Source organism: Moschus berezovskii, chromosome 22, assembly GCF_049115385.1.
Source record: "Moschus berezovskii isolate FMDL1 chromosome 22, NW_MosBer_1.0, whole genome shotgun sequence".
In the NCBI taxonomy this organism is placed as follows: domain Eukaryota; kingdom Metazoa; phylum Chordata; class Mammalia; order Artiodactyla; family Moschidae; genus Moschus; species Moschus berezovskii.
The window spans coordinates 44,605,448-44,629,908 of record NC_142481.1 but is presented as its reverse complement, the minus strand read 5'-3'; the positions used below and the strand labels follow the sequence as shown (position 1 = coordinate 44,629,908).

General features: G+C 36.7%; 1 protein-coding gene across 10 annotated transcripts in view; it reads left to right on the top strand.

Moving 5' to 3' along the window:
• The window catches only part of CYLD (CYLD lysine 63 deubiquitinase), a 77,068-nt gene that overhangs the window by 16,580 nt on the left and 36,027 nt on the right, over positions 1–24,461 (top strand). The window lies entirely within an intron of this gene.

The window sequence follows — 24,461 nt, the reverse complement described above, 5'->3', positions numbered from 1 at the left end:
ATCAATAACCTCAGCTATGCGGATGACACTACCCTTATGTCAGAAAGTGAAGAAGAACTAAAGAGCCTCTTGGTGAAAGTGAAAGAGGAGAGTGAAAAAGTTGGCTTAAAGCTCAACATTCAGAAAACAAAGATCATGGCATCTGGTCCCATCACTTCATGGCAAATAGATGGGGAAACAGTGTCAGACTTTATTTTTTGAACTCCAAAATCATTGCAGTTGGTGACTTCAACCATGAAATTACAAGATGCTTACGCCTTGGAAGTAAAGTTATGACCAACCTAGACAGCATATTGAAAAGCAGAGACATTACTTTGCCAAGAAAGGTCCGTCTAGTCAAGGCTATGGTTTTTCCAGTAATCACGTATATTTGTGAGAGTTGGACTATAAAGAAAGCTGAGCACCAAAGAATTGATGCTTCTGAACTGTGGTGTTGCTTTGAGAGTGCCTTGGACAGCAAGGAGATCCAACCAGTCCATCCTAAAGGAGATCAGTCCTGGGTGTTCATTGGAAGGACTGATGTTGAAGCTGAAACTCCAGTACTTTGGCCACCTGATGGGAAGAGCTAACTCATTTGAAAAGACCCTGATGCTGGGAAAGACTGAAGGCAGGAGGAGAAGGGGACGACAGAGGATGAGATGGTTGGATGGCATCAATGACTCAATGGACATGAGTTTGGGTGAACTCTGGGAGTTGGTGATGGACAGAGAGGCCTGGCGTTTTGCAGTCTATGGGTTGCAAAGAGTCGGACATGACTGAGTAACTGAACTGAACTGAACTGAGAGTAGTCCCAGTGAGCCTCTCTGATGTGTTGACATTTGAGCCCTTAACATGAAGGTGATTTGAGGGCTTGGCCGGCTTGAGGAATAGAAAGGGGTTCATTGTACCTTGAGTGAGGACAGTGATAGGAGAGGTAGTGAAGCTGGACCATGCAGGGCCAAGTGGGCTGGTGTATAGATTCTTGGCTTTACTCTAGGGAGTTGGGGACCTAATGTGGATTTTGCACAACGGACAACTTATGTAACTTCCATTTAAAATTGACGGCCCTGGCTGCAAGTCAGAAGGCAGAAACAGGGAAATTAGGAGGGGGACTGTTGGTATTATCCATATGAGAGACAGAATATGGTGGTTTGGATTGGATTGGTGTGTAATAGCTTGTTTAGTTTAGCCTGTTTTTAAACTTATAATAAATAGAATCATAGTGATTGTATTCTCTAATTATTACACTATTTACTTAAAGTATATTTTGAGATTCTTTCGGTAAATGATGGTATTAATAGGCTGTTTACCCTTACTGCTTCATAGTATATTTCATTGTGTGAATACTTCATGATTTAGTAATGAAGTATGGTTGTTTGGGTTCTAATTCTAATGTCAATGGTTGTTTGGATTTTGAATATTTCCATATCCTCTTCAACACTTGGTACCCATTAAAATTTTTGCCAATCTGATACCTTTGAGAAATGGTATCTCAGGGTGGTTTTAATCGTAGTTCCCTCATCACAAGTAGGGTTGAATAATTTTCATATGTTTATGGAAAATTTGTGTCCTCTATTAAATACCTGGTTGTGTCTTTCCTCAGTTTTCTGTTGATTTGTCTGTTTATTGATTTGTGAGTTCTTTATTTTAAAATTTTAATAAAATATTTTTTCAACATTTTATTATGCAATTTCAAACATAGAAAAGTTGAAAGAACTTTATACTGAACATCCCTATTCCTACCACCTAGTTTCTACAATTAACATTTTTGTATAATACTTGCTTTATCATATTTATCTATGCCTCTATCCATGCACTTCTCCATCTTTTTTTGTAATGCATTGCAAAATAAGTTACAGACCTCAGTGCACTTCATCCTAAATACTTCAATATGCATATAATTAACTAGAGATAAGTATTTAAGATTTTTTTCCTTTTGTGATGAAAGACCATATGGTAATAAAATATACATTGTATTGTTGGAGTTTTGACCAATGCAAAAACCCTTGAATTTAGTAACTATCAAGTTACTAAAATAATTTTTAATAAGAAATGCATTTGCATATCTCAAATCGAAATAATGAAACATTATAGTAGAATGTCTTGTTTCCATTCTGTCTCCTCTGCTCTAGTTGCCCCCTCACTCCACTCCTTGCCACCCACTAGTAGCTATTTTTATTAGTTTCTTGTATATCTTTTAAGAGTTTCTTTATACAGTATAAGTACATATTCTTCCTTCCCTTTTTAGGCGTGAAGGATGATATTTATTCTGCACGTGCTTTATTCTCTTTACTTTTTATCTTGGAAGTCTTTTATATCTGAGGTTCTCATTATTTATAGTACATATTTTCCATTGGTATTGTGGTTCCCTAATGGTTTTTCCCGTGGTCATGTATGGATGTGAGAGTTGGACTGTGAAGAAAGCTGATCGCCGAAGAATCGATGCTTTTGAACTGTGGTGTTGGAGAAGACTCTTGAGAGTCCCTTATACTGCAAGGAGATCCAACCAGTCCATTCTAGAGGAGATCAATCCTGGATGTTCATTGGGGGGACTGATGCTAAAGCTGAAGCTGCAATACTTTGGCCACCTCATGCGACGAGTTGACTCACTGGAAAAGACTCTGATGCTGGGAAAGGTTGGGGGCGGGAGGAGAAGGGGACGATGGAGAATGAGATGGCTGGATGGCATCACCGACTCTGTGGACATGAGTTTGAGTGTACTCCGGGAGTTAGTGATGGACAGGGAGGCCTGGCGTGCTGTGATTCATGGGGTCGCGGAGAGTCGGACACAACTGAGCGACTGAACTGAACTGAACTGAATTTATTGATTCTTATTAATAGATATTTGTATTGTTTCTAAATTTTTACTATTGTGCACAATGCTGCACTAGCCTCATACATATATATTTTCTACATGTGCTAGCTTACGTGTAGGATAAACCCAGAAGTGGGTTTGTTTGGTGAAAAGCTACATGCATTTGTGTTGTTCTAGATACTGCTAAATTGCTTTTGGTAATTGATGTGACAATTTGTATTCCTGACAGCAGAGTGTAAGGGTGATTTATTTTTTATTTTGCTTTTTATTTATTTTTTACTGAATAGTTGATTTACAGTGTTGTGTTTCTGGAAGTACAGCAGAATGATTCAGTTTTACATATGTTTGTGTGTGTGTATGTGTGTGTACACATTCATATTCTTTTCATTATGTATTATTACAGGATAACGAATATAGTTCCCTGTGCTCTACAGTAGGACCTTGTTGTTTATCCGTTTTATGTAGTAGTATGTATATGTTAATCCCAAACTCCTAATTTATCCCTTTCTCACCCCTTTCCCCTTTGGTAACGATAAGTTTGTTTTCTATGTCTGTGGGTCTGTTTCTGTTTTGCAAGTAAATTCATTTCTGTCATATTTTAGATTCTGTGTATGAGTGATACCATACTATAGGTGTCTTTTTCTTTCTGATTTGTTGCTGCTGCTGCTGCTAAGTCACTTCAGTCGTGTCCGACTCTGTGCGACCCCATAGACGGAAGCCCACCAGGCTCCCCCGTCCCTTGTTAGGTTGATACAAAAGTAATTGAGGTTTCAGACTGTGAATTTCAAATCATTATAACTAGCCTCAAACACATCTCTATTAATCAAAGTAGGAACCTTTACAGTCAACACATTTTTGCAACAAGAAGTAAGTTTGTTTATTCCTGTAGCATAAAAATCTGAGCTTCAGGATTTGAGGAACTCTTGGAAAGCATTTTCTATATCCTGCTGGTTGTGGAAGCATTTTGCCTGCAAAAAGTTGTCGAGATGATTGAAAAAGTGGTAGTCAGTTGGCAAGAAGTCAGGTGAATATGGCAGATGAGGCAAAACTTCGTAGCCCAGTTGGTTCAACTTTTGAAGCATTGGTTGTGTGACATGCGGTCAGGCATTGTTGTGGAGAAGAACTGGGCCCTGCAGACATTGTATTTTTTGGTGCATCTCATTGATTTGCTGAGCATACTTCTCAGATTTAATGGTTTTGCTGGGATTCAGAAAGCTGTAGTGGATCAGACCCATAGCAGACCACCAAACATTGACCTTGACCTTTTTTTAGTGCTATTTGGCTTTGCAGAGTGCTTTGAGGCTTTTTCTCGGTCCAACCACTGAGCTGTACTTTCTATTCTGTCTGTTAATGCTTCAGCACCACACTGTTTTAATGATTCTTTATATTTTCATTACTCTTCGGAGTGTTTTAGATTGTCTTCTAAAAGTTTAATGATTTTTATTTTCACATTTAAGTTGATAATGCACTTAGATGTGATCTTATGTAGGATATGACATTTGTATTCGTAATTTTCTCTACCGTGCTTGCTGAGTATAAATGAAGTTTATCGTGCATATATACATATATATATATATATAGAGAGAGATATTTCTGTGTCATAGCTTTAGAAGAAATCTAATATCTGTAAGAGTACATTTCCCTTTTTGTTCCTTTTCTTAATGAGTGTCTTGGTTGTTTTTGGTCCTTGAGTCTTCAATGTAAATTTAACAGTCAGCTTCTCAAATATTATAAGAGAGTTCTGTTGGGATTTTGATTGGAGTTGCACTTAAACTGTGGAACAATTTGAGGAAGATTGACATTTCTATTATATTGAAACTTGATACATGAACATTGTATAGCCTTTCATTTATTTAATCTTTTTGGTAAAATTTTATAATTTTCTCTATTTCTTGCATGTATGCTGATACATTATCAAATAAAACATTTTCTAATAGTTTTTTGATGATCTGTAGAAATTAGTTATAAAAACGGTTGTATTGAGATATGATTCACTAGTTTAAACCATCCAACTCAGTGTATTTTAGTGTATTTACAGATATGTGCAGTTATCATAGCAATCAATAAGGGAACATTTTCATCAGCTTACAAAGAAACCTTGTACATTTTAGCTATAACTCTTTTATCTCTTCATCCTCCTCTGTCCTAAGCAACTGCCAGTCTATTTTCTGTCTTTGTATGTTTGCCTATTGTAGACATTTCATATAAACAGAATAACATAAGATGTGCTCTTATGTTAACATAAGATGTGACTTTGTTCACTTAGCATAATATTTTCAGGGTTCATCCATGTTATAGCATGTATCAGTACTTCACTCTTCTTAATGCCTGAGTAATATTCCATTGTATTAATATAGTTTATCCATTCATCTGTCAATGGACATTTGGGTTCCCTCCCTCTTTTGGCTGTAATGTATTGGTATAATGCTGCTACACACATTCCTGTACAGGTTTTTGTGTGGATGTATGCTTTTATTTCTCCTGGGTATATATCTAGGAATGGAATTGCTGGGTCATGTGTAGCTCATGTTTAATCATGTATGTAATTGCCAGACTGTTTTCCAAAGTGGCCACACCATTTTACAATTTATAGTGTTGTATGAGGATTCTGCATGACGGCTTCCCTGGTGGCTCAGTCAGTAAAGAATTTGCCTGTAATGTGGGAGACCTGGGTTTGATCCCTGGGTTGGGAAGATCCCCTGGTGGAGGGCATGCAACCCACTCCAGTATTCTTGCCTGGAGAATCCCCACGGACAGAGGAGCCTGGTGGGCTGCAGTCTGTGGGGTTGCAGAGTCGGACACAACTGAGTGACTAAGCACAGCACACAGGAGGATTCCGATTTTTTCATGTCTTTGTTATTATTTGACCTTTTGATTCTGGCCATTCCATTGGTTGTGAAGTACTATCTCAGATGACTTTTGTATGCAGAGTTTTGTTATAAACAATCTTATCAAGATCTTTTATTCACAATTTATCTGTAGATTAATTTTTTAGTAGTAAGTCATCTGCAATTGGAGAAGGAAATGGCAACCCACTCCAGTGTTCTTGCCTGGAGAATCCCAGGGATGGGGGAGCCTGGTGGGCTTCCATCTATGGGGTCGCACAGAGTCGGACACAACTGAAGTGACTTAGCAGCATCTGCAAATACTGTTTTACCTCTTCCTTTTAATCCTTATATCTTTCATTTTTAAAATGTGGTTTGTTATTCTAATATCCCTGTCAATACAGTATTGAATGGCATCTTCACCTTGCTCTTGATCTTAAAGTGAATGCTTCTAGCATTTCACTATGAAGTATAATACTTATCACAGGATTTTATTGTTGTTACTGTCATTTATCAGGTTATAGAAGTTACCCATGATTACCCAAGAGTTTTATCCTGAGGGGATATTGAATATTATTAAACTTTTTTCTTTATCTATTGAGATAGTCCTATGTTTCTTTTCTTTTAATCAACTAATTTCCAGTTTACTAATTTTTGCATGCTTTAAAATTTTTTAAATATTTGCATTGCATGTTTAAAACTTTTTTTACATGGTGCCATGGAATAGGATTGTGCCAAGAAGGACCTGTTCCTTGGAAAGTATTGGGGTAAAATTTAAAAAAAAATTGAAAATGCACATTTAAATTAAAAAAATTTTGTTTGATAAAATACATATAACATAAAATTACCATCTTAACCATTTTTACCTGTACAGTTCAGTGGTATTAAATACATTCATAATTTTGTGTAACAGTTACCACCATCTGTCTCCTTAACACTTTTCATCTTATAAAACTCTATGCCCATTAAACAGTAGACCTCCATCTCTCCCCTAACCTTAGCCTCTGGCAGCTGCTTTTCTTCTTTCTGTCTCTATGATTTGGACTTCTCTAAGTACCCCTCATTTAAGTGGAATCATACAGTATTTGTCTTTTAATGATTGGTCACTCCACCCTCCCACTCTGAGGTAACTACCACTCTACTCTCTGTTTTTCTTAGTTTGTCCTTTTCAGATTCCCTATATAAATGAGATCATACAGTATTTGCTTTTCTCTTCAAAAAGTTAAAAATAGAATTATCATACCATCCAGCAAGCCCACTTCTAGAGGTATATCCAAAGGAAATGAAACAGAATCTCAAAAAGATAACTACACTTCCGTATTCATTACAACATTATTCACAGTAGCCAAGATTTGGAAACAACCTAATATTCATCAGCGGATAAATGGATGAAGAAGATGTTGTGGAATATTATTTGGTCAGAAGGAAGAAAGTCCTTCCATTTAGGACAATGTGAATGGACTGTTGAGGGCATTATGCTAAGTGAAATGAGGCAGAGAAGAAAGTCTTACAGGATTCTCACTAGCATTTACTCAAAAAGCCATGTTTTGCCAGAACCCCAGCCACTGACACTCCCAAGTGGCCACTGTGGAAAGTGCCACAGCATGTGGGCAGAACCCCCCTCTCCCTCTCCTTGGCAGGAGGGAGTGTACCCACCCCACACTGGGGCCAAGTGTGGCTCCTTTGGGCTTCCCTGGTGGCTCACGTGGTAAATATTCTGCCAGCAATGCAAGAGACCTGGGTTTAATCCCTGGGTTGAGAAGATCCTCTGGAGAAGAAAATGGCAACCCACTCCAGTATTCTTGCCTGAAGAATTCCATGGACAGAGGAGCCTGGTGGGCTACACAGTACCTGGGGTCACAAAGAGTTGGACATGACTGACGCTTTCACTTTCAATCCTTTCTAGATATATTGATTTTCCATTTTAGTAGTTTTAAAAATTATTTTTTCTTTGCCTTTTTGTGGATTTATTCAATTTTTTTAAACCATTACATTCAAATGCTTAGCTTATTAATTTTTAGTATAAAGCATCTAAGGCAACAGATTCTTTGTACCCAGCTACCTACATTCCATAAAATTTGATATGTAGTTATCTTGTTACCATTAAATTTGAAGTATTTTGTAATTTCCTTCATGATTTTTTAATGTAATTCATGAACTATTTTAAAATGAACTTTAAAAATTTTCAGATGTCTTGCTTTTTGTTTTCATTGTTATTCATTTTCAGTTTGATTGCATATGATAAGAGAATATGATACCAATACTTTGACATTTGTTGAGGCTGTTCAGAAATGTTCTCTGTGAATTGTAGTTGCATGTATTTCATGCATATTTTATGTGTCCCTTAGGTCAAGCTAATTTATTATGCCATTCAAATTTTATGTATCATTACTGAGTTTTTAATTGTGAAGTCTAACAGTTACAGAACAAGGCATGATAAAACATCTATATATGATGATGGATTTGTTAAATTCTTCTTAATTCTGAGTGTTTGCTTTAGTTTTGAAATTGTTATTAGCTGCATACAAGTTGAGGATTTATAGGTACCTAGAATTTAGAATTGTTACACCTCCCAGGTAATTTGAGCTATTTCTCATTATGTGGTGACCATTTCCATCTCTAGTAAGTTTTTTCTTTTGACTTAAATTCTGTTTTGTGTGATATAGATAGGTTTTCTTTTGGTGAATATTTTCCAGATGTTTCTTTTTTTGATATGTCTCTTATAACCACATATAGTTGGTTCCTTAATATAGTTTGACAGTTTATATTTTAACTGAAGACTTTAATCTGTTAATATTTATCATTATGACAGTTGGATTTATTTCTACTGCCTTGGGTGTTTTGTGTTGGTCCTACTTCATCTGCCCTATCCCTAACGTGTTTTTTTGGATCAAAATGTTTCCCATGCCCCACCTTCTTTACTTCAGTTTCCCACTCTATCCCACTTGGTTGGTTTTTATGCATGTCGTTTTTTAAAAAATCCAGTCTGATGATCTCTGTCTTTTCATTGTTGTGGTTAATCTATTAACACTTAAAGTAATTATTGTTGTTATGGGTTTCAATCCAATAATATTTTATTATCTATTTTCTATTTGCCCCTCTATTTTTCATTCTTCTTATAGTAATTTTCTACCTTTTTAGTAGACTATTTGAAAAATTTTAAGAATTATATGATAATCTATTGGCCTTTAAGCTATACTTCATTGTCATATTGCTTTTAGTGGTTTCTCCAAGGATTATAATGTGTATTCTTAATGTTTAAGTCTAGTTACAGATAATATTGTGTCACTCATATATACTTATATAAGATGTAGAAACCTTGTAACCATGTAAATCTAGTTACCTCTTATCCTTTGTGTTACTAATCATCATGAACATTATATCTATGTACTTAAAAAATGCACAGGAAACAGTTTTTGTTGAAATAATCACTTATATTTTAAAGAGTTAAAAGATCTATATGTCTGTTTGTCATTTTCATTCATCCTGAAGAACTTCTTTGTGGTGTTTGTTGAAGTGAAGTCTTCTAGAAATGAATTTTTCTTTATTTTCTTTTGTCTGAGAATGTCTTTATCTTGCCTTCATATTGAAGGATATTTGGGTATATATAGAATTCTGCTTTAAATTTGATTTTCTAGCCTCCACAGTTTCTGATGAAAATCATTAATAGCTTGAATCATTGTGCCTCTGTATGTAATATAGTATGTTATTTTTCTCTGGGTATTCTGTAGACTTTATATTTGGTTTACAGTATTTAACTGTGATGTGCCTAGCATGGTTTTATTCATCTTTATTCTGGTTGGCATTTGCTAACCTTCTTAGATTTGTAAATTTATATTTTTTAACAAAGTAGGAAACATCTAGCCATTTTTCCTTCAAATGTTTTCTTCTGTTCCTTTCACTCCTCTCCGTTTCTGTACCTTCAGTTAGACATATGTCATAATTTTTGATACTGACCCTTACGCTTGAGTGTCTGTTAACTTTTTTTTTCTTCAGATTTTAGTCCCTCTGTTCTTTAGACAGTTCGATCGTTCTACCTTCAGTTTTATTCAGTTCCCCTTATTTTATCCCCATTGTTTTCCAGCATATTCAATACATTATTTATTGAGACACTTGTATTTTTAAGTTTTTAAAAGTTTTTTAAGGCTTTTCCATCCAGTTCCTTGTTTTATTTCTCTGATGAGATAGTCCTGTCTTCTCCTTCACTGTAAGCATATTTTTCTTTACTTCAATAGTCATGGTTTTAATAGCCTCTTTAAAATTCTTTTCTGCCAGTTCCAACATCAGAATCATCTATGAATTGGTATCCATTGCAGTTTTTTTTCTTTTGAGACTGTCATGGGTTCTTTGCCTTCCCCTGCGCCACCCCCCGCCCCGGTATGTTAAATAATTTTTAAAGTTTTTTGTTTTACTTTTAACGTTAGTACAAAGCCTTCACCTCCAGAAGACATTTTGCTCTGTCTGGAGATATTTATGGTCGTCACATCTGGAGTAGGAATACTGCTTAAATCTAGAGGGTAGAGACAGAGATGCTGCCAAACATCTCTGATGCAGAGAGCAGCACCTCTGATCCTCACAAAAGAAGTCTGATCCAAAAAGTCAGCTTTGCTCAGGTTGAGAAACCCTGTTCTAAAGAAATTCTTGAGTGATGCTAATTTTATAATGTTAGCTTGCTGAATAGCTAGGGGGAATCCCTTGTAAAATCGATTTTTCTTTCACTGTTTGTTCTTACAGGGATAACCAATTCTGTGTTAATATTGTTTTTCCATAGCCACATGAATAAATGTAATTTAAACTTGTCTTACCAAAGCAAATATCTCCATAGGTTTTCCTTTTCTTTCTTCCTTTTTCTTTAATTTCCAAATATTACATTTGAGAGCTCAAAATCATATTAGTATAACCATCCTTTTTACCTACTTTATCGAATTTCTTTGAATTTTACATTTTACAACTAAATATAATCCATTACTTTTACAACTAAATATAATCCATTATATTTAGTTGGGAGGCTGCAGAAATCATTAGTTTAGTAGTATAATTTAAGAAAGAAAAAGTATCTGAAATATGACATTGGCTTTTGTATAATTGATTGTGTTTTTCTGTTTGCTGTAGAATAAAGATTTGAAATGCCCCCATCCCACATTTTTAAACTCTAGAGCTGTATTTCTTTCTGTGTACTTTTTCCATATCTCGATTTGGTTTGAAATGTAAATGAACTTGGGTTCTATAGCAGCACTTAAGAAGAAAAGAAAAGAAAAAGCTACCATTTCTATTTTTCATGTGATGGAATTATGTATAAGCTACCAAGGAATTCATGTTTAGTAGTATTTATCTTCAAAAGCATTTACAATTATATTTTATTTAATTAGTGATGTAGGATTAAAATAATCAAAATTGCTTGCACGAATCTCTTGGAAATCACTTGTCAGGCAAACTCTAATGTTACAGATCACTGACTATCATTGTTGTTGTTACTGGCTCTCAGAGCAGTGACAAGCAAGGCAAATAATGCTTTTTTTCCCCCTTTTAAAGCTTGGTTTTCATGAACCCTGAATAGAAGATAATTAAGAATGATACCAGCTTTTCTTACATAATACACCAATTATACTTTTTTGCCAACAAAATAAAGCCTGCAAATAGACTTTAAAAAGCAAAGTTGGCTAAATGAGAATTAGTTTCATTTATGTAAATAGGTCTTCATCTATATTTCATGTCATCATTAACACCCATTTCTTTAGAGAGAAAAAAATAGTCATAATGTCTCATTTAGTTCCTTATTTTTTTCTTGCCCAATTACCTTCATTTGTAGGACAAAGTTATTTTCAGCCTTAAAAAAAGTTTTTGAAAGCAGTTTAACAGTTGATGAGATTAGGAAAGAATTCATCCTATTCAATTATTTGTTACAGTAGGCTTCTGAAAAATATCTTTGACTAAAAATTCAGGCATCTTCAACTTGTAGAGCTTTTCCTCTCTCTGTTACTGTTTTAAATGTTAAAAACCTCTAACATATCTAATTTGACTTTATATTCAGGTTCTTAAATCTGTTGTGATGAAGCATATCAATTAGTTCGGTTCAGTCCAGCTGCTCAGTCATGTCCGACTCTTTGTGACCCCATGGACTGCAGCACACCAGGCTTCCCTGTCCATCACCAACTCCCAGAGTTTGCTCAAACTCATGTCCATCGAGTTGGTTCTGCCATCCAACAATCTCATCCTCTTTTATCCCCTTTCTCCTCCTGCCTTCAGTCTTTTCCAGAATCAGGGTCTTTTCCAGAATCAGGGTCTTTTCCAGTGAGTCAGTTCTTCACATCAGGTGGCCAAAGTATTGGAGTTTCAGCCTCAGCATCAGTCCTTCCAATGAATATTCAGGACTGATTTCCTTTAGGATGGACTGGTTGGATCTCCTTGCAGTCCAAGGGACTCTCAAGAGTCTTCTCCAACACCACAGTTCAAAAACATCAATTTCTTTGGTACTCAGCCTTCTTTATAGTCCAACTCTCACATCCATACATGACTACTGAAAAAAGCCATAGCTTTGACTAGACGGACCTTTGTTGGCAAAGTAATGACTGCTTTTTAATATGCTGTATAGGTTGGTCACAATTTTTTTTCCAACGAGCAAGTGTCTTTTAATTTTATGGCTGAAGTCACCATCTGCAGTGATTTTGTAGCCCCACAAAATGAAGTCTGTCACTGTTTCCATTATTTCCCCATCTATTTGCCATGAAGTGATGGGATTAGATGCCATGATTTTAGTTTTTTGAATGTTGTGTTTTAAGCCAGCTTTTTCACTCTCCTCTTTTACTTTCATCAAGAGGCTTTTTAGTTCTTCTTTGCTTTCTGCCATAACGAAGGTGTCATCTGCGTATCTGAGGTTGTTGATATTTCCCTTGACAATCTTGATTCCAGCTTGTTCTTCATCCAGTCTGGCATTTCTCATGATGTACTCTGCATATAAGTTAAATAAGCAGGGTGACAGTATACACCCTTGATGTACTCCTTTCCCAGTTTGGAGGCAGTCTGTTTTTCCATGTTCAGTTCTAAGTGTATCAATCAGTTAGTGCTAATCAATATCAATTAGAGCCTCCCCTAAATTTCTGCTTTTTCTAGTCCAGTCTGTGTTGTCTTTTTTAGTTTTGGAGGTTGGGAATGTAAGGTTAATTTTTAGATTATATAGTACATTCACGTTTGCACAGAAGTTTCAAAGGGTGTGTGAAACTTTTTCCTCTTAATTGTGCCCCAACTACCTATTTTTCTTCTGTATCCTTCTTGGTTAATATGTTTCTTTGTTGTTCAGTATTTGCATATTTTTTACATTTTGGGGTATCTTGTTTTTATCATCTTAACAATTTTAATGAGTTTTAATTGACATAAAATAAAGTGCACATACTTTAAGTATATAGTTTGATATGTTTTTCTCTATGTCTAGACCTGTGAGACCTTTACCACAATCAAGATAGTGAGCATGTCCATCACCCCAGGGTGCCCCTTTGCTTCCTCCCTCCTCTGCCTGTTCCCTCCTCCAAAATCCATGTAATCATAGGATCTGTTTTCTGTCGGAATGCATTTGTCACATTTCCTAGAGTTTTACATAGATGGAGGATTCAGGATGTACTGTCTTTCTTTCTTCTGGTCTGACTTATTTCATTCAGTGTAGTTATTGACTCATCTGTATGTCTTCCTTGTTGCTGGGAAGTATTCCATTCTGTGATGTAAAATAGTATATATATATTTTTCTGGGCCCCTGATTCTTGCTAATGTTTGGTCTTTGACCCAGGTTCCTTACACAGAGCTCCTAAAACTCCTGTCATTTCCTGAGTGGTAGGAGTGTCTGACACAGAGCTTCTAAAATCCTTTGGAATTTCCTGGGTGATAGAAGTATCTTTTGTTTTTATGAAGTGATTTTTGGTGGACTTCTAGATGGGGGACTGGTCACTGCAGAGATGAAGCTGTGTTTAGAACCTTCAGCTAGAACCCCATCCTCTGGAGAGGGGAGATGAGCTGGAAACTGAGTAAATAATCAGGTGTGCCTATCTGATGAAGTCTCTACAAGCATCCCCATAGTATGGGGTTTTGAGAGCTTGTAGGTTACTGAACCCATAGAGGTCTGGGAGGGTGGCATGCCTAAAGAGGGCATGGAAGCTTTCTGTCTCTTCCATATTTTTTGTCTGTGTGTATCTTCATCTGGCTGTTCACCATATCATTTATTATACCCTTTATAATAAACTGATGAATGTGTTTCCCAACCCACGGATGGAACCCAGGTCTCCCACATTGTAGGTGGATTCTTTACTGACTGAGCCACCAGGGAAGCCCAAGATTACTGGAGTAGGTAGCCTATCTCTTCTCCAGGGGATCTTCCTGACTCAGGAATTGAACTGGGGTCTCCTGCATTGCAGGTGGATTCTTTACCAGCTGAGCTACCTGGGAAGCCATATCATTCATTAGATTCTTTTAAATAAACTGGTGAATGTATTTTCCTGAGTTCTGTGATCCATTCTAGCAAATTGTTGAACTCAAGGAAGGGGTTATGGGAACCCTGATTTATAGCTGGTGGGTCAGTATTACTGGGGACAATGTGTAACTTGCAATTTGTATCTAAATTGGGGGCAGTCTCATGGGATTGAGTCCTTAACTTGTGGGATTTGCTACTAACGTAAAGGATCTACCTGCAGTGTGGGAGACCTGGGTTCAATCCTTGGGTTGGGAAGATACGCTGGAGGAGGGAATGGCAACCCACTCCAGTATTCTTGCCTGGAGGATCCCAATGGACAGCGGAGCCTGGCTGGCTACAGTTCATAGGGTCGCAAAGAGTCTGACACAACTGAGTAAGCACCAGGTAGATTGTGTCAGAACCAGATTGAATTGTAGGACACCCAGCTGGTGTCACAGCTTAGTGTGGGAAAACTGCTCACATATTTGGTGGCCAAAAGTGTCAAAATTGTTGTGAGAGTGAGAGCAAAGGAAAAGATGATATGTTTTCCCTAATAGCATAAGGATATACAAATTTGTTTCTTCATTCACTTGTTGATGGATATTTGGCTTGTTTATAATAAAGTTTGTGGCTATTGTAAATAATGCTGCTATGAACATTCACATGTAAGTCTTTGTATGGACATAGGCATACATTTTTCTTGGGTAAATATCCAGATGTAGAATGGCTGGTACTATCCTAGGTGATTGTTTAACTTTAAAAATAAAACGAAACAACAGCAACCTGCCAAACCTTCTTTCCAAAGTGATTGTACTATTTTGTATGCCTAGCAGCAGTGTATGAGAATTCCAGCTTTGGTATGTCCTTGCCAGCACTTGGTATGGCCAGTCATAAATTTTAGCTATTCTAATAGGTATGTAGGGGAACTAATTGTAGCTTTAATTTGCATTTTCCTGATGACGAGTGATGTTGAACTTCTTTTCATGTGCTTGTTTGTCATTTGTTTATCTTCCTTGGTAGAATATCTGTGCAAATCTTTGACCAATTTCTTATTTATTTAATTTTGGGGTTTTGAGAATTCTTATAAATCAGAATATAAGCCCCTTGTCAGATATATCATTTGCAAATATTTCAGATTATTATAGATTTGCATTTCAGACTATTACAGATTTACATGCAGTTTTAAGACATAATACAGAGGGATCTTGTGTATCCCTTACACAGTTTTCCCCAAAGGTAACATTTTATAGAATTAGAGATCACACCAGGGTGTTGACACTGATATGGTTAAGATACAGAACATTCCCATTACCCCCAGGATCCTTTATGTTGCTTTTTTATTGTCACTCTGTCTCTCTTGTCTCCACCCTCTCCTTAATTCTGGCATCCGCTAATTTGTTCTTCATTTCTACAGTTCTGTCAATTCCAGTAATATTACATAAATAGAATTGTACAGTATTAACCTTTTGAGATTGACTTTTTTCACTCAGCATAATTTTCTAGAGATTCAGCCATGTTGTGTGTTCAGTTCAGTTAGTTCAGTCGCTCAGTCGTGTCCGACTCTCTGCGACCCCCAATGTTGTGTGTATCACTGACTTACTCCTTTTTATTGCTGAGTTATATTCAGTGTTATGGCTATACCACGGTTTGTTAAACAGTTTTCCTATTGAAGAACATCTGATTTGTTTCCAGTTTTTAGCAGTTATAAATAATGCTTATAAATATTTATGTAGAGGGAACACAAGTAAACATAAAGTCTTCATTTCTCTTGTATGATGTCCAGGTGTGCAACTACTGGTTGTGTGGTATTTGCATGTTTTTTTTTTTTCCAGCATGCCTGTACCATTTCACATCCAACAATCTATGAGTTATCCCGTTTTTCATGAGCGTTTGGTGTTGTCACTATTTTTTACTTTAGTGATTCTGGGCTGTGTGTAATCATATCTCACTGTGGTTTTAATTGAATGGCTTATGATTGTTGGTTATCTACTTTACTGTATCAGTTGCCATCTATGTATCTTTAGTGAATTGTGTTTTCATCTCTTGTCTATGTTTTCATTGGATTTTTGCTTTTTCACTGTTGAATTTTGAGATTATATATTCTAGATACTAGTTCTTTGTTGGATATGTGGTTTGCAAGTATATTTTTCCCCAGTCTGTAGCTTATCTCTTCATCCTCTTAGTAGAGTCTTTCACAAAGCAAAAGATTTTTATTTCTGTGAAGTGTGGTGTTTCTGGCTGTTTTTTAAATTTCTTCCCTGTTCCCTTCTTCTTCTCTTGCTCTTTTCCTTTGTGGTTTGATGACTTTGCTTAGTGGTACGGTAATATTCCTTTCTCTTTGTCTTTTATATAAAGATGTTTCTGTTTTTCATTTTTTTCCCGTGTGTTTGTAATTTCTTATTGAAGCCTTTTTATCATGATTGCTTTACAGAGCTTTGTCAGATGATCATCTGTCATCTCAGTGTTGGCTTTTATTGACACTCTTTTCAAATTCTTGTTGGCATCTTCCTGGTTCTTGGTATATTGAATGCTTTTTATTTGAAACTTGGACAGTTGGGTATTGTATTCTGAGTGCCTAGATCATATTTAATCTTTGTTTTTGCTGCTTCAGTTTACACGTGTCGTCTTCTTATAGTCAGGTAGAGGCAGAAGTCCAGACTCCCCACTTGGCCTTTATTGGAGTGGATGGGGCCACTGTATTTGGCTCCAGTGCAGTGATTATTATAAGTTTCTGTCTTACTAGGATTTGTCTTTTCTCATTCTTTGACTAATGGGATTACATCTTTGTTGGTTTTTGTTTTTTTTTTTGTCTGTGCCTTTTGGCATTTTCAGGTTGCTGGTTTCTTCAGCTCTAAGTCTGAGATGTATGAGACAATAAGAAAACCCAGGGAAATCTCGTGTCATTTCTTAGGTCCTGTGCTGCCTAGCTGATCTGGCTTCTCTTCTTCGCCTTTCATAGTCTTAGTTTTGTTTTATATGTTACATCCAGAGTTTTTAGTTGTACTAACCAGGAGAAATAGAAAAAAGTCCATCTACTTATCTTTCCAGAAGAGCAAATTGCACCTTAAAAAAAAAAAAGCTAACAGTAGAATTTAGGGATTATTTCATATTAGTACATCAATTGCATGCTTAATATTTTGCTTAAATTATTGCATTGTATTTCATTTTATAAATGTATCATAATTTTTTAACCAGTGCCCTCCTGATGGGCATTAATGCTGTTTTTAGTCTTTTGCTTATATAAATAGTGCTTCAGTGAATAATATCATATGTATGTCACATATATGTATCAGATTGCATGTATCCACTATAGCTATAAGATAACTCATCATCTATATCATCTTAGGAAGCTGTGTGTTCATTTGATAGAAGAGTCACTTTGTCCTGGAGGGAATTAGAGTTTTTCATTTTAGACAGGTCTAAGTGTGAAAAAGTCACTCCTTGTATGATACATGCTATATCTGTCTTCCTACAATTTCCATGGTGAATTCTAGTTCTAACTAGGGATGAAGTTAGGACAAATCCAGCTCTCTTTCCTTGTAACAACCCTCAGATATTCAAAGATGAATGTCTTTGACACCTGCATCTTCTGTTCTCCAGCCTAAATTGAAGATACCCTCCCTCACACTTGGACACCTAGAGGTGAACAAAGTACCATCATCTGTATGTGGACTAATCAGTGCATAGAATAGGACTTATGGAGGAAAGATTTGGGGACAGCCCTGTCATAGTTTGAATTATATTTTCAGAAATAACCATAGTGCCTTCCTTGCCTGGAGTTGGTAGTATTCCTTAACTGAATGAACGTACTATAAACTAATGAGTTAATGATTCCTTAACTTATGCTTGACTTAAATCCCCAGTTTTGTTCACATTTACTTCTGCTTCTGATTCTATACTTTTTTGTTTAATTTGGGGGATAGATGGCAGGACTTTACATTTGTCCCTGTTTGACTTCATGTTATTAGAGCTCTCCAGTCTTCTGAAATGTTCAGATCATTTCGGATACTAATTCTGTTCTTTCGTGTTTTGTCTCTCAGTATCATGTCATCTGTTGGAGAAGGCAATGGCAACCCACTCCAATACTCTTGCCTGGAAAATCCCATGGACGGAGGAGCCTGGTGGGCTGCCGTCTATGGGGTCGCACAGAGTTGGACACGACTGAAGTGACTAAGCAGCAGCATCATGTCATCTGTAGTGCTTGTGTGCTGCCAATATACTTATCTGAGTATTTAAGTGGGATATGTTATATTTAGATTTACATAAAAATATTCATGAAATTTTTAAAAAAGATAACTTCCTGGAAGTAAAATTGCCTGGATCCGGGGGTGTATGTACTTTACAATTGATAGTTATTGCTAAGTGGCCTTCCGTAGAGATTGTCAGTCTGAAGCATCCTGAATATTGTCTGCACAGGCAGGAGTCCTCTCGTATGAGACAATTAGAGCCTGCAAGGTTATTTTGAAGCACTAGATCATAGCATGCAACTCTGATGTTATCTTATGGACCTGCCAGCAATTCAAGAACAGTTTTTTGTAAAAAATTATCTAAAGTATAAGGAAAATATTTATTTTGATAAGTAATCTTACCTTAAGGAAGTTTTTGTGTAGTTGCTGTGTATGGTATTAATATCTTTGGTAATTGGGTTTTATAATTCTTCATTCTACCCAAGTAAACTTACATTTTCTTCAGTAGACTTTTCTGTCTATATTAAATTCTCATTTGGGTTTAAATTGTGCTCTTGTGGCTGCTGATGTTGAGTAGTACATCAGTTAAATTGTTTTTCTCAATTTAGAGGGTCATTCAAATTTGCAGACATTTCTTGTGCTTTGCTTGTTATTGTTCACTAGTTGATTGTTATGATTTTCAACCCAAGTTTCCCCCAAGGGATTTTTGTTTTTCTGATAAATCAATAAGAGTGATAGGCAGGCTACTAATTTTATCATTCTGAATGCACTCCTGCTGTGTGTATGTGTATATACATGGATACACACACACACATACATACATATATACATATATAAAATGGGTACTTTAGGCTTCATTTCTGTTCTCAACACAATGTCCATGTTGTTGTGTATTCTTTTTTTATTGCTGTGTAATATTCCACTGTGTGAACTTATTAGTTTATCTATTCTTCTGTAGGATGCATTGTTCCAGTTTTAGGGTATTATGAATAAGACTCCTATGAACATTTTATACATGCCATTTGGTGAACATATCTTTCTATCTCTTTTAATCTCTTTTAATCAAAGTTATATTAATCTCTCAAAATCGTCAAATTTATTCCTCACTTTATTTACCTTTCATACTTACCTTTTCCTGAGATGATACTCTCTTAAAATTTATTTAAGGTAAATGGTTTTTATTTTGGATCATGAATATAAATGTGACAACTCAGAATTTGTTGTTTGTTGTTCATTTGGTCAGTTGTGTCCGACTCTTTGTGACCCCATGGACTGCACCATGCCAGGCTTCCTTATGCTTCACTATCCTTCAGAGTTTGCTCAAACTCACGTCCACTGAGTTGGTGATGCAATCCAACCATCTCATCCTCTTGTTACCCCCTTCTCCTCTGGTCTTCACTCTTTTCCAGCATCAGAGTCTTTTTCAGTGAGTCAGCTCCTCACATCAGGTGGCCAAATTATTGGAGCTTCAGCTTCAGCATCAAACCTTCAGTGAATATTCAGGGTTGATTTCCTTTAGGATTGACTGGTTTGATCTCCTTGCTGTCCAAGAGACTCTCAAGAGTCCTCTCTAACACCACAGTTCGAAGGCATCAATTCTTCAACACTCAGCCTTCTTTATGGTCAAACTCTCAGATCCATACCTGACGACTAGAAGAACCTATAGCTTTGACCATATGGACATTTGTTGGCAAAGTGATGTCTCTGCTTTTTAATACACTGTCTAGGTTTGTCATAGCTTTTCTTCCAAGGAGCAAGTGTCTTTAATTTCATGGCTTCAGTGACCATATGCAATGATTTTGGAGCCCAAGGAAATAAAGTCTGTCACTGTATCCATTGTTTCCCCATCTGTTTGTCATGAAGTGATGGGACCAGATGCCATGATCTTAGTTTTTTGAATGTTGAGTTTTAAGCCTGCTTTTTCACTCTCCTCTTTTACCTTCATCAAGAGGCTCTTTAGTTCCTTTCACTTTCTGCCATAAGGGTGGTGTCATCTGCATATCTGAGGTTATTGATATTTCTCCTGGCAGTCTTGATTCTAGCTTTTGCATCATCTAGCCTGGCATTTCTCATGATATTAGTTGGTATGTAACTGTTGGAGATCAGTTGCTAAATATGGCATGTACCCTTTATCTGCATAGAATTATGTAGGATTGTCCTATTCCTCAAAATTGATATTTGAACTCCTCCCTCCTCTCAGACAAAGTCTTTGGCAGAAGATAACCACTATTTCCAATTCCAGTGCCCTGTATGTTCCTAATCTTTGGAGCCCTCCCCTAGCATCACCAGCAGAGTTGTCACAGCGGCTCTTCCATTTGGCCCTTTGGTACTGCCAGGCGGCCTTAGTTAAGGCCATTTTCTGTTTTTGTTATGATCACTGCTAACTGTATATAAATTAGATAGATTATGGTATACACATGAATATCTTTTTAAAATGAAATTGCATGCTGTCATTTAATAATTACAGTTAATATGGATATATCTTTATATATAGCTGAGAAAAGAAGAGAAGCTAAAGGCAAAGGAGAAAAGGAAAGATATACCCATTTGAATGCAGAGTTCCAAAAAGTAGCAAGGAGAGATTAAAAAAACCCTTCCTCAGTGATGATTGCAAAGAAATGGAGGAAAAGAATAGAATGTGAAAGATTAGAGATCTATTCAAGAAAACTAGGGGTACCTAGGGAACATTTCATGCAAAGATGGGCATAATAAAGGGCAGAAAAGGTATGGACCTAACAGAAGCAGAAGATATTAAGAGGTGGCAAGAATACACAGAAGAACTGTACAGAAAAGATCTTTATGACCCAGATAACCATGATGGTGTGATCACTCAGCTAGAGCCAGACATCCTGGAATTGTGAAGTCAAGTGGGCCTTAGGAAGAATCACTACGAACAAAGCTAGAGGAGGTGATGGAATTCCAGCTGAGCTCTTTCAAATCCTAAAAGATGATGCTGTGAAAGTGCTACAGTCAATATGCCAGCAAATTTGGAAAGCTCAGCAGTGGCCACAGGGCTGGAAAAGGTCAGTTTTCATTCCAATACCAAATAAAGTCAATGCCAAAGAATGTTCAAACTACCGCACAGTTGTACTCATCTCACACACTAGCAAAGTAATGCTCAAAATTCTCCAAGCCAGACTTCAACAGTATGTGAACCGTGAACTTCCAGATGTTCGAGCTGGTTTTAGGAGAGGCAGAGGAACCAGAGATCAAATTGCCAACATCTGCTGGATCATTGAAAAAGCAAGAAAGTTCCAGAAAAACATTTACTTCTATACCAAAGCCTTTAACTGTGTGGATCACAACAAACTGTGGAAAAATCCTCAAGAGATGGGAATCCCAGACCACCTTACCTACCTGCTGAGAAATCTGTGTGCAGGTCAAGAAGCAACAGTTAGAACCGAACCTGAAACAGCAGAATGGTTCCAAATTGGGAAAGGAGTACATTAAGCCTGTATATTATCACCCTGCTTATTTAACTTATTTGCAGAGTACATCATACAGAATGCCGGGCTGGATGAAGCACAAGCTAGAATCACGATTGCTGGGAGAAATACCAGTAACCTCAGATAGGCAGATGACATCACCCTTACAGTAGAAAACAAAGAAGAACTAAAGAACTTCTTGATGAAAGTGAAAGAGGAGAGTGAAAAAGCTGGCTTAAAACTCAACATTAAAAAATTAAGATCACGGTTTCTGGTCCCATCACTTCATGGCAAATAGGTGGGGAAACAATGAAACAGTGGCAGACTTTATTTTCTTGAGTTCCAAAATCACTGCAGATGGTGACTGCAGCCATGAAATCAAAAGACACTTGTTCTTTGGAAGAAAAACTATCAACCTAGACACCATATTAAAAAGCAGAGACATTACTTTGCCGACAAAGGTCCATCTAGTCAAAGCTATGGTTTTTCCAGTAGTGTATGAATATGAGAGTTGGACTATAAAGAAGGCTGAGTGCCAAAGAATTGATACTTTTGAACTGTGATGTTGGAGAAGACTCTTGAGAGTCCCTTGGACAGCAAGGAGATCCAACCAGTTCATCCTAAAGGAAATCAGTCCGGAATATTCATTGGAAGGACTGATGTTGAAGCTGAAACTCCAATACTTTGGCCACTTGTTGCAAAGAACTGACTCATTGGAAAAGACCCAGATGCTGGAAAAGATTGAAGGGGACGACAGAGGATGAGATGGTTGGATGACATCACCGACTTGATGGATATGAGTTTGAGTCAACTCCAGGAGTTAGTGATGGACAGGGAGGCCTGGCGTACTGCAGTCTGTGGGGTCACAAAGAGTCGGTTCAACTGAGTTACTGAACTGAACTGTAATATTGGAATTAGTTTTCTGTAGTCAATGTGTGTGTTGTAGTTTGGAAACCTCTGCGAGTGACTAAGAAGTTTTACCTTTCACAGTAGCTCTCATATGTGGTATTTGGAGATATTTGAATGGCAACATAATAAAAAAATACTAGTAAATAACCTTTGTTTTACTATATCACTTGGTTAAAATACATGGTTATTCAGTTTAATTTTGAATTAAAATAATATTCCATTTGATCACATTATGAGACAGTTAAGATATAGTTTATAATACTATCTTCTTCTCCAACTGTGAAAAAAAGTTACATCATTTATATATAATTAATTCAGTGTTATTTCCTTTTTACTTAAAAAAAAAAAAAAGACCCTTTCCTTGTACATATACTGTAAAACTTTTCTTATTTTCTACTTTGGTTTCTCAAAAATCCACTCTGGGTACATTGCTTCTACTGATACATAGCTTTATCAGGTAGGACTCCTGAGAGTCTTGTTGGCCTCCATGGATGCACTGAACTTTCCATCGAACCACTTTCCAGACTGACTTTCTACATTTGCTTGATCATTGTCTGTGAATATCTTATGAAAATCACTGACCTTAAGATTTAAAGTAGTCTTTGTATCAACAAGTACGCCAGAATTATTGCATTTATATTTCAGAAATGTTTTAACTTTTTGCTTCAGTAATATTATTGGTATTTATCTCTGGCTTTCTGCATTATTCATTTGTCTATAGTTATCTCTGTTGTTTCTCTTTATATGTATGTGTTATATTAACATATATATGTTTTTAAAAACTGATAAATATACCTAATGAGACTTTTTCCAATCTGTGTTCCATGAAATGTATTGATCTGGGATGCTAAGTAGAGTGACACAAAAGATGTTATCAAGTAAGTTTACTATATTTCTCTTTGAGAGATCACATTACGTATTAGCATATTAGAAGTTCTGGGGTGATGCAGTAAATAAGTCTAGGACACTTCCCCACACACAGGGGTGTTCTGGGGATACCAATCTGGGAAATCCTGCAAAAAACTCAGAACTAAGTTTTCTTGACATATGAAATAAAATTGATTAAAAGTGGTTAAATTTTCAAGAATTTAAAGCATCTAGCGGGACTGTATTTGAGAGTGTATTATTTTGCAGAAATTGCATTTTGAAATATAGCAATAATTTGGTTTTGGTATGATCTTTCTACTTTCTATCTGTTCAGTTGCTCAATTGTGTCTGACTCTTTGCAACCCCGTGGACTGCAACACACCAGGCTTCCCTGTCCATCACCAATTCCCAGAGCTTGCTCAAACTCATGTCCATTGAGTCAGTAATGCCATCAACCATCTCATCCTCTGTTACCCCTTCTCCTTCTGCCTTCAATCTTTCCCAGCATTAGGGTCGTTTCCAATGAGTAAGTTCTTTACATCAATTGGCCAAAGTATTGGAGTTCAGCTTCAGCATCAGTCCTTCCAATGAGTATTCAGGACTGATTTCCTTTAGGATTGACTGGTTTGATCGCATTCAGACCGTGGGACTCTCAAGAGTTTTCTCCAATACCATAGTTCAAAAGCATCAATTCTTTGGCACTCAGTTTTCTTTATAGTCCAACTCTCACATCCATACATCAGTTCAGTTCAGTCGCTCAGTCATGTCCAACCTTTGTGACCCCATGGACTGTAGCACGCCAAGCTTCCCTGTCCATCACCAACTCTCGGAGCTTATTCAAACTCATGTCCATTGAGTCAGTGATGCCATCCAGCCAACTCGTCCTCTGTCGTCCCCTTTTCCTCGTGCCTTCAATCTTTTTCAGCATTAGGGTCTTTTCAAATGAGTCAGTTCTTCTCATCAGATGGCCAAAGTTTTGGAGTTTCAGCTTCAGCATCAGTTCTTCCAATTAATATTCAG